Here is an 11,293-nt window from a genome sequence, read left to right on the forward strand (position 1 = left end):
GACCACATTGATTGAGACCTTCGACGAGCGTTATGCCACTCTTTATGAGGCTGCTGTTGCAGCGGCCACCGCAGCTATTGCTGCCGCGAGGCCGCAGGGTGGTGATGCGTTGCTGTTCCGAGAGTTCAGCAACACAAAACCACCAGAGTTTGATGGGACCCAGGACCCGGTGGCGGCTATGAGATGGATTTCTTACATGGAGGGGTGTTTCTTCACTTGCTCAACTCCTGAGCATTTGAAGGTTCGGTTCGCGCTGAACCAGCTTCGCTTGGGAGCGAAGGACTGGTGGAAGTTTGTGACGGTGCACTTTACACCTACTGAGCTTGCGGCAGTGACCTGGGAGAGGTTCACTGCCATGTTCCGAGATGAGTACGTTCCCCAGGTGGAGAGGGAGCGTTTGGCCCAGGAGTTTCTGACCCTCAAGCAGGGTACTGAGTCTGTTACGGTGATTACCAGGATGTTCCATGAGAGGGCGATGTTCTGCCCTGAGCATGTGTGCACTAAGCAGGCACGTATGAGCCGATATTTGAGTATCTTGAGGCGAGACATTCGGGAGTTCGCGGCAAACTCCTCGTACCGGACATTTTCCGAGCTTCAGGCAAATGCCCGGAAGAGGGAGATTGAGCTAGAGACTCAGGCCAGGGAGGAGGCGAAGTCTCAAGGGAGGGATCGGCGGCCGGCGCAGTCTCAGCCGGCAGCCAAGCGGGCCAAGCCCGCTGATCCCAAACCAGGGAGCCAGAAGGGCCGCACTTGTGGGAAGTTTGGCAAGGGTCATGATGGAGTCTGTAGAGCGGGATCTTGCTACAAGTGTGGCAAGGAGGAGCACATGGCCAAGGACTGCCCCAAGGGGTTTGCGGTGTGTTTTCACTGCAACCAGACCGGACACCAGAAGGCAGAGTGTCCGCAATTGAGAGGATCATCTCAGGGAGCACCTCAGGGATCTGCCCCTGCCGCCATCAGAGCTACCGAGAGTCGGCCAGTGAAGGCCGAGGCGCTGAGAGCACGAGAGAGAGCTTTTCAGTTGACCGTGGAGGAGGTCCGCGCAGCACCCGATGTCGTGGCTGGTATGTATTCTTTCGTATATTTATTTTGATGATGAGATATTATGCTTATATTATGTTATGCGTAGGTACTTTTCTTGTGAATTATGTACCTGCCTTGGAGTTATTTGACTCGGGTGCGAGTCGGTCTTTTGTATCTTTGGCTTTTAGTCAGCATATCAGTGTTAGTCGTGAGGCGTTGAGTCGGCCTCTAATTTTTTTTTACATGTTGGTTGGTTTAATAAATAATTGGTTAGGAAAATACTCTATACAATTAACAAGTACATATATAATAACAATACAAATCATTATAATATGTTATGTACTTTTTTAATTCCATTCCAAATTTTGATAAAAAAAAAAAGAAAAGAAAAAGCCATGAATATGATTAGCATGGAATAATAGGTCTAAACACAACAAAAAAAATCTAAATAATTAAAGTCTAAACACAACAAAAAAAATCTAAACACAACCCAAGTAAACAATAAAAGTCTAAACATAACAAAAGAGTAATATTCATAAGTCATAACCTAACTCTAAACAAAAAAGTTTACATAACAAAAAGAGTAAAATTCATAAGTCATAACCCAACTATAAACATAAAAGTCTGAACATAACAAAAAAAAGTCTTGCATATTCACGTTGCCATATTCATTTTCAAATCCAACCGAGCTCTAATTAGACGTACCAACTTCTCCCAATCCTGCACAAATAGTATAATCATTAAAAGGACAGAACATAACATGTCAAAATATTAAAAAAATATTAAAGATAAACAACTACCTTTATTAATTTCTTGTAGGTTTTCCCAATCTTGTTCAAAATCGATGTTGTCACTTATACCACCCCGAAGGTTTTGTTTTATTAGAAGTGTGCGTACGTGACTGCATTGTATATTTTGTATTATTTAAAAAACGAATTCGAGTATTCGGGTATACCCGAAAATAAATATTCATACCTAAAACCCGACCTATATTATTATCGGGTTAACCTATTACCCAAATGTTCATACCCGTAACCCGTTCTACCTAACCCATTCTACCTGAATTCGGAATGGGTCGGGTGGGTAGAACGGGTTTCAGGTTTTTTCGATAGGCCTACTCTGATGAAAACATCAGAAAGTGAATTAGTTCCGAATTCAAAATATTTTTCATCTCGGAATAAATATGATCATTTTACATGTCTTTTTGTCTAACCTCTTCTTCTAGTTTTAAGTTGTACAGCTCACCTCATCCTTTGAAGTTCATGAACAATATAGTTACATTAGTATTTTGCTTTGATCTCGCCTCGGAATCTATCTTAAAAGTATGTTATGAAGTTCACCTCGGAATTCAAGTCTGAAACGGTAATGTGCATTCACTTGTTACCTCTGTCCGAGCTCTAACTCTTCATGTCTCAGAATCTCAAATCTATTTAAAAAAATTGTCATCTAAGATTTGCATACATTTTACCCTTGATATTCAGTATGAGACTATGCCATCTCAAACTCTATATCAGGTACAAGTTTAGTGTTCATTTTCTCCTCGAAGCATCTTATGACACTCTATCTCGGAACTTCCTTGTTCCGAGATCATCCATTTCAAGAGAAGTTCAAAGGTTTTTAATTAAATTTTTTCCGAAACGTTTTTCTAAATGACTGAACGGTTATTCTTTTAATGATTATCCTTAATTCCTAAATAATCACGCTTTTTGTACATGTCGCAATAAAGTGCACATCATCTCAAACAGAAACGAGGGTTTTTCATTTTCATACATATTGCCATCGAATCTTTTGTCCTTGCAGGTCAAACGCATGCCAATTTTGGCAACACATTAAATGTGATCCATTTAACAATCGGGTATAATCATTACACTTTTTCACAACCTGACCCGAATATCCAAACTATATAAGGATTTCAAACCCTAACTATTCCTTTTTTGCGCTCTTATCATCTTATTCTCCAAAAATCTCTCTGCAAACTGTTCTTCGAGCTCTCAACCTGAAACAATGGCCTCTTCACAAAATGCCCCAAAAATTCCAAAAGTAGTCTCAAAGAAGAAATCCTACAAAAGGCTATGCTTCATCTTTGTCAACTGAACCCATTCTTCACGAAACCACTCGGCTTTCCTCGCTTGATCCCATGGATTATGAAGAATCTATAAGAGTCATGATTGAGTTCATATATCGCCATCCCATTGCTATTCCACTCACCAAAACCTCAAATCCCTAAATTCCTCTTCGAATCCTTCATACTGCCTTCGAGAGGATCAAGATCCAAGATGGAGTTCTGGAAACAAAAATCATAGGCGATCGCATTGTTCCTGTGTCAAAGAAAACCTTTCTCGAGGTGACTGGAATACTAGAAAACCTCAAGGTTTTTATAGCGCAGGAACCAAAAACTGAAGAGCTCCAGTCGTATCTTAATGAAATCGTGTATACATAAGTGTTTAAGGCCAAGGAATTCAAGAAATCGGTCGTCCCAAGCCTTTGGACTGTACTCATGAATCTCATTCTTCGAGGTCTTTTAGAAAAACATGGCGGCACTAATACAATGAGCAAAGACTGGCTCTATGAGGTTTATAACATCTACTCTGGGAGGACCAACGCCGTCATTCTGACCGAGGTCATGTGGCAAGATTTTCGAAAGTTTGCAGTTAAAATAAAGCCACAAGAAATTTTAGTCTGAGGTTCTGGGCTCTTACGCTTCAACAACTCTACCAAGAGAGACAAGAGCCAATTTCAATCAACATAGTACCAAAAGAGGTATTTCTCTCCTTTAAAGCTATAAAGACATGTAGACTTCTAAGCTAATCATCTTTCGGAGCCACACATACACTACCTCAACATATGTTGAACACTCTTCCATCCGAGTCTCCTTTTTTGAAATACCACACAGAGACTTCGACTGTGTACGACCCAACATAGTCTACCAGTCTCTGTTGCACAACCCTCAAATGTGGTCAAACCAGTCTCGATTGTTTGCAAAAAGAAGAAGGCAACTAAACGCAAAACCTCTCCTACCAAACCACCAACGAAAAGGAGAGACGGAGTTGGTGCTTCCTCTCAATAGGAATCAGACATTCCGACTAACTCTATTCATCCGCTTGCCCCACCAACCCACTCTTCTGAAGCACCCTTCGAAGTTTCAATACCACCTGCACACACATACGGGGATTCTCCACATGATCCACCCTCACCTTCTCAAAAAGGTGATATTGGTGTTGAAAAAAGTTCCTTTCACCCCCTGGAACACACTCACGGGTCACTTTGAAAATCCCTCTTTGTTCAACACAAGCACGATCTGAGGCCCCTATCTCGGATCCAAAGCTATCTAAAGCTTTGTCCCTCCAACTTTAGGAGCCACAACTGGTATGATACCTGCTCAGATAAAGGACAACCAGGTTCTAACGATGAATATTGGATTAAGTTTGTAAATAGGGCACACATGAGACATCCAGAGCTCACTCATTCACAGGTTGAATCAACTCTAATTTTAATGAGAAATCAAGCTATTCGGAGTAACTAACCATTCATTACTCCTACTAATGAGGTTCCAGATCAAGAATTTGCATCAGTAGAAGCTCATCAAACTACAATCATCTCGGAAGATCCTTCGAAGTCTCCTCATCCCAATGCCTTTCAGCCTCATTCAGACAAAGAACACTCGACGGAGTTTATATTCTTTGATGATAGCACATTCATTGGCGCTCCTCCAATCTTCTTTTCATTTCATTCGGTGTAAAAGCCCTTAGAATTAAGACATGTGTATGATTTCGAACTGACGTCATCTTCATTGGAGCATGTTGATGAATAAATACAAATAGATGACAAGGTCCAGGGAACACATGGAGGTGAAACATAAACAAATCCTCCCAAAGAAAATCAAATAGAGAATAATCCAATTCCTTCTTATCCTCTAGTCAACAAAGCTGGTGATAAAGACAAGTCTGAGCATTCCACCTCGAGCACTAGATCATCAGACGAAAACATAGCTGATCCATTTGCCTTGTGGGAACTCTGAGATGACATTGTTGCAATTGTCTCCAAGGTCGACTCACTTGACAAAAATGTGGCGAATTTAGATTCCAAGATTGATCTCAAAGTCTCAAGCCTCAATTCCAAGCTTAACATTATTCTCAAATCCTTGTCCGAGATGAAGCAACCTAGGCCCTCCAAAGCAGAAAGGGGAGAACAACTCGATCAGCTTATCTCCCTATGTTTCAAGCATATTTTGGAAGAAGTTAAGCATAAATACAACTCCAACCTGGATCACCACATTGACATCACCTTTACAATGCTCAAAATTCATGAAGACATGATTAATGCCACAAACGAGCTCATAAAGAAAACACATGTCCAACATGAGAATCAGATTTAGAGGTTAGAGAAGGAAATCAAAAAGAATGATGAACTTAATCTCATTATGTAGCATGTCCTCATTAAATTAACCTGAGCCTATTGGAACATAGTCGACGTTCTAAATAGCAAGTTCGACGAAATACTCTCCATTCTCGGTAGCCTTTTTGATCACTTAAAAGCTCAAGCTCCCACAACTGAAGCATATGATGCCCTTTCCAAGAAAATTAACATGAGCTTCCAAAAGGTGTTTGAAAGGCTATCCGAAGTTCACGATACAGCTAGACTTTCCTCGGAAGCAAGGTCATCCAATGTAGTAGGGGAAGAAGGACCAAGGAGAAAGGTTCGAGCCATCCAGTGGAAACCTGCCTCGGAGTTCAATCTCTGAGATAAATCTAACGACGATGGCATTAAGGTTTTGTCCAAGGACCCTCCATCCAAAGAGGCTAATGATAAAGATAATGAATAAGAAGTTAAGTATATCACCAATGATGTAGTTAGAATTCAAGATCCTCGAAAATTTATGGCTAAATTTCTTTCAGAAGAAGATAAAAGGATATGGTATGTTGTTACCTGGTCATCATCCTTGGTAGAAGTTCTTCAAAGAAGTCGTGAAATGGTCAAGACTAAGCTCACTGCGACGTATTTCAAGCTACCCAGTCTATGTTTCCTCCTATCCCCTCTCCAAGAATAGTTCCCATTAATGAAGGTTCTCCTCTCCGGAAACCTGATGACATTTCGGAACTACCTCCGATTCCTCCTCCACCAGAGTTCATTATCATCGAAAGCATTCAAAAAGTCATTTCTGACTTGAACAAGCAACGTCAAGACAAGAGAAAAAGCTTTCCTCAACCTAACAGCCCTGAAAGGACATTCAAGAAGTCTAAAGGCTGGTCATAATCCCAAATCGATCAGGCACTTGAAGAGAGCATTCAGATCTAAGACTTAAAAGACAATCCTAATCCAATTCTAGGCATATCCTCACTTTTCGTGAAGGGATAATTCAGGATCTAGACATTGTTCCCTTTATATATTTTGATCTACCCAAGCAAGATTCAGACCAAATTGATCTCCCAATTTCTCCCTTCGGAAAGTATTATATCAAGTTCGCCCCACTCCACCCCAATGATGATCCTCAAACAATCATTAGAACTGACCGGGAGAGATTGAAGACATTCTACTCCGTCAATGCACGATCTCAAAAGGAAGTGTGGTCTTGAAAGAGAATTACAAAAATTGATGGGTTTGGGAGAAAAGTTCAGAGCAAGTTTGACATGAACTGCATAATGTACAGATTCTACGTAAATCGGAACAAAATAACCACAATCACCATTACGGATGCAGATTTCCCTTCATTAATCTGAATGACATTCTCATGACTGCCGCTCACTTAAGAAGTTGCCAAAATGATCAAATGAGCATCGTTGCTTACACTACCGTAATGAACTTCCTAAAAGATTATGTGGTTGAGTTTTGCAGATCATATTTCGAGCTTGTGCGTTTGTTCGGAACCGAAAAGCTTTTGGGTAAGATCGATTATAAACTACTTGAAGCAAAAATTCTATTAGAGGGACATGTTGAGGAACCAGAGCTCGGATATTTGTACTTGCAAAGGAAGACCAACAAAAAGTATTTCTTTCGAGTTCTTGACATAAACCTTGTTCCCTCCAAGATCATCCAAAAATTCATTGCCAATGCAGCCATGTCTGATGCTCCAAAGCACGTGAAGAACAAATTCATCAACCGTAACCAAAGGTACTTGGAAGTCCGAAATTAGCTTTACAAAGCTTACGTGTTCATTTCCGAAGAAGCCAACTGAGCTGACATGATTGCTAAGTTCACTTAGGGGGAGATTGTTGAAACATGAAAAGTAAACCTCTAGCAATCACAAGCAATCAAGTTCCGATGACAGTCGAATCCGAGATATGGTGAAGTTCCAAGAGTGAAGATCAAATCTGAGATCAAGATGTTCCGATATCCGAATTCTATTCATGCATTTAATGTATTTTGTCTTATCTTTGATTTAACAGTTTATACAACTTATTTGTGTGTATCTTTTAGATATCAGTTTGTCAAACACTGATTATTGTCTAGTCCTAAGAATGTTTTTCAGTTTGTAATGTGTTCCTCCTCTACTATATACTCCTCTACTATATAAGGAGTGAATGTTTCACCATTTCAATACATGTGCACGGTCAAAGTATTAATCCAAGAATAGCAAATATTCTCTTCACTTTTCTTTCACTTTCCTTCTAGTCAAAGTTCTTTCATTACATTCTTATTGTTCTTAAGTTTCCTTGCATTGAATATACTCTAAGTTTACTTCATTACTTGGATACTCTGTTGATCATTTCTATTCAAGTCCTAACTGGTTTACCAGATTCAACTGGAGCTTTATATTAAGAGCAGACATTGATCTTAAGTGTTAATTCCATGTTTGAGTTTTCAAACCTTGTCCGCGCATAGAACTTTTGCCTTTACACTCATCTAATGGTAACTGTTAACTGCATTTTGCAATGCCTAACAAAGAAACAATATAAATAAAAATATTACTCTAATGCACTAGAGGTAGTACGGGATGTAGGGTCGAATCCATAGGGACACATCCTAAAGTCTATGTCTATGTTGCATAAGGTACACATAAGTAATCAAAATGGGGGGATTTGTTGACTATTAAAACTAACTTGGCCAGAAATTTATAAAGGAAAATTGCAACTTAAATACTAGAATAAAATATAGAAAGTAAAAGCAATTTCAGTTTTGCTATGACTCTCCTAATCATGCAAATAACCTTCAACACGATTATTGAATTGTGTACTGCTTAAACTAGTACCGAAAATTATTAATAAGCTCTAACAATTTTCTTTTACTAAAATGTTTAACCAAAACAAGATCTTTCAATTAAACCTTATTTTTTATTGAATTAAGCAAATAAGCTCTTAATTAATTTAGAAAAGTTGCATTAGACATAGTGTAAAATTCCCAATAAAGTCCAATACTTCTCACAAGCTTGGACGCATAAAGGCTTGTTTGATCAGTTTATATTATATTTAATCCTAACACATAATTAATCTAATACTTGTTACTTTTACTAATTTATAAAGACAATTACATATCTAAAAAAATCAGATAACTGGAATGATTCATTAACAATTAAAGTGGACAACAGAAACTAAATCAAAATCAAACTTTCAATTAAGCATAAAACTGATCAAACTAAACAGTAAACACAATAAAAACCATGCCTAATGATTACTTGCACAAAAAGTCGAGTCGTTTGCGAAACTGAAATCTAAGGTTTTTAGCCTGACATAGCTAAAAACACTTGGGCCAAATTCCTCCCCGACGGGGATGTGAAACTCGTCCTAGTTTCATGCCTGATTCCGCTCCCAGAAATCTGAACGGTTCTCCCCCACTTTGATTTGACGAAGCTCTCCCAACACACAAGGTTTAAAGGATTCCCAAACCATCTTACCCTTTATGATTAAACCTCTGACAACATGCACTTACCAATGTGAGTGTTCCATTACTAGCCAAACCCAAAGACCGTACAACCCTTGAAGATCAGATAAACACTCCCCGAAATCCCAGCAAATCTGATAACTCAACCAAACCTTAGCAATAGTCCACTTCCCTTGGCACTCCCAGTGGCCAACCAAGCTCAAATACTAAAACCACTGAACCCCGACGATACTGGAGAACTAACCCGCTAAACATGACCAAAGACCTTCCACACAATACCCCTGAACCGATCTCGACCAAGAACCAGAATAACAACCGAACACAATGAATCCCGCTCAACAAGAGGCAACCCCTTTTGACCCACTAATGATTCATTGCATTCAGATGGCATATATAACAATTCTTGATGATACAACTCAAACAATAAAAGAGAATTAAACCAAAGTTGTTTTATACATATAGATACATTAAAAATATATTTTACATAAAAAGGTTTTGAATAGCATTTTTTTTTAATCGTAGTCACATCTTAACCAAGTTTTAGTCCACTGCCATATAATGTTTAAATCACACGAAAGTTATTTTTTCTAAAAGATACAGCAGACTATAAGAGATAATAACACCAAAGAGTTTTCAAAACGTAATTTATATGTACAAAAATGCATTTTATAAATATAAGTACATCAAAAACAATTTACACTTCAAAATATATTTTACATGTATAAAATCATATTCCTTAGTAAAATATGTTTTCTTAAAATGATATTTATATAACTATATATAAATAAAAATACGTTTTATAAGTTTAAAACCAAAAAATACAAAAACAAAAACAAAAAAACAAAGTTTTAAGTTTTATCCTAATAAAACGTTAACCACGATGGATATGAGTCGCCCCTCTGCAGCAATTTTTATCACTTCATATTCTTTAGTAAAATATGTTTTCTTATATATATATATATATATATATATATATATATATATATATATATATATATATATATATATATATATATATATATATATATATATACTTTTTATACGTTTAAAACGGAAAAAATAGGATTTTAAGTCTTATCCAAATACAACGTTAACATCGATGGATATGAGTCACTTCTCTACGTCAATTTTTTGTCATTTCATATGTCATGTCATTCTCCACGCCACACCACAGTTATGATATACCCACCATGTCACTTTAATTTTCATGTCATTTTTCTTTTCTTTTTCACTTTTTTCAATAATTATAAAAATAAATTATATAACCTTAAAAAAAATACCATTTAAATAAAAACATAACATTTAAAATGAAAATAAAGACATTATAAGACCATTAAAAAAACACTACGCTAAAAGAAACATACAACGCTTCTAATTTAAATTTGCCTTTAATTTTTTTCGCATGTATTTGTCTTTTCAACGCTTGCAACACTTCAAGATTTTCGCGCGCCAAACCTTTGGTGCTTGTCTTAAGAATTGGCAAGTCATTGAGGAGTTCTTATTGTTAATTGATTGCTTCTCATTCTCATTATGCAGTCAATCGCGACGCTATAGTGGTGTTATAGCAATGCTATACCGGTTAGCGGAGGTAAAGAAACGTTATTTCAAAATAGCAGTTTGGAATAGCGATGATGCTACTAGCGCCTCCCACGATTATCGTCACCGCTATAGCGACGCTATAATCGTTATTTGAAAATATTCCATTTTGGGCTATTTTACACAAAACAAAACATTTTTTGAGTCATTCCACCCAATAAAAAAAATTCTTAACCCAAATCTAAACTTTTGTGTCATTCCATTGAATAAAATTGTGATTTTGTGACTGTGATGACTTCCACATCAATTAGGTAATATTGTTGAGGGTACCAAGTCAATTTGTATGGTTATTCACACCTTGTTTGTAATCCTCGGCATCCCAGCCACAAACTTGAAAGGGCACAATCGAGATTCAAACATGCCATTGAAAAGTTCAATGTATCTCAAAAGATCTAGAAATTTCAAAACCAATAAAACCTAATAATAAAACAATTTACACTTCAAACTATATTTTACATGTATAAAATCATATTCCTTAGTAAAATATGTTTTCTTAAAATGATATTTATATAACTATATATAAATATAAATACGTTTTATAAGTTTAAAACAAAAAAAAAACAAAAACAAAAACAAAAAAACAAAAAAAAAAACAGAGTTTTAAGTTTTATCCAAATAAAACGTTAACCACGATGGATATGAGTCACCCCTCTGCAGCAATTTTTATCACTTCATATTCTTTAGTAAAATATGTTTTCTTAATATGATATATATATATATATATATATATATATATATATATATATATATATATATATATATATATATATATACTTTTTATACGTTTAAAACGGAAAAAATAGGATTTTAAGTCTTATCCAAATAAAACGTTAACATCGATGGATATGAGTCACTTCTC

Source organism: Lactuca serriola, chromosome 1, assembly GCF_051521515.1.
Source record: "Lactuca serriola cultivar US96UC23 chromosome 1, Lser_US96UC23_V15, whole genome shotgun sequence".
Taxonomy (NCBI): domain Eukaryota; kingdom Viridiplantae; phylum Streptophyta; class Magnoliopsida; order Asterales; family Asteraceae; genus Lactuca; species Lactuca serriola.